Consider the following 1,121-nt stretch of genomic DNA (forward strand, 5'->3'; position numbering starts at 1 on the left):
GATTAAAACTTCAAAACGGAGGAAAACTTGTCCTCTCTGGAAAAATACCAAACTGTTTTGACATAACATGTAAACTTTTCAAACTATGAGCAGTCAAACGAGGAGTGGAAATCACTTTTTCGTCAAAGTTAGAGTGGAAGCAGCAGTTAGCTAGAGTGTGAGAAGCAGTAAACCATAACCTTAATTTTTATTTTTAACTCGAGCTCACGGCCAAACCGTAAAAAGGAGACAAATAATTTTTTGTCAAAATGTAGACATAGGTGTTGGGATTCATAAAATGTGACTTTGACAGGCGGGATCTGCACAAAATTTAAACGGGGGGGCCGAGACCGGCGGCAATACCTGTCTCGCTCCCCATTAAAACCTAATGTAATCGTCTTCTTATTTCAAAAGAATCTCACTCTGTGTTCGCACTGAGCTTACTCGCTCATTTTAAGGAATATCTGAATAAAATAAACACTGTCAGAATCTGCCGGCTTCTGTGTCTCTCACGGTGTTTTTGGTTTTTGGACAGGAGTTACGGTTTTCTCACAGTTTGCAATTGTTCGGGACCTTGTCAGAAGCCAAATCCTTTAGAATTTTGAGACATTTTTCAAGGCAGATCCTGAAATCGCCGTAGCAACCGCAGGGCCTTAGCTGACCTTGGCAACCTGTTGCTGGGCAGAATCTGACCTACTTTTTTGTGATTGGCTAAACTGATCTACCTTTTTGTGATTGGCTAATTCTACCTGTCTGTCTGTTTTGCCAGTTAACTGGGGTAGCAGCCGAGCTAGTATTGATACTCTCTCTCTATATATACATATGAATTATGCTGACAGTCTTACTGCTCAAATGCAGGCTGGTGTGTGTGTGTGTGTGTGTGTGTGTGTGTGTGTGTGTGTGTGTGTGTGTGTGTGTACACACTGTGTTGTAGTGCTTAGAGTTAGTGCATGTTGCTACTGCCTTGTGCTCTGTGTGCTACTCTCTGCTTACATCTACTGTTACACTTGATACTGACCAGTAAGATGTAGTTAATACTGCCACAGTAAAAGTTACTTAGTGTTATATGATCAGGGTGACTTTTGAACACTGGAAATAAATCATGTACTCGTCCCGGCAGTAGCCCCGTGGCACTCAAAATT

The sequence above is a fragment of the Scomber japonicus genome, chromosome 19 (assembly GCF_027409825.1).
Source record: "Scomber japonicus isolate fScoJap1 chromosome 19, fScoJap1.pri, whole genome shotgun sequence".
Taxonomy (NCBI): Eukaryota; Metazoa; Chordata; class Actinopteri; order Scombriformes; family Scombridae; genus Scomber; species Scomber japonicus.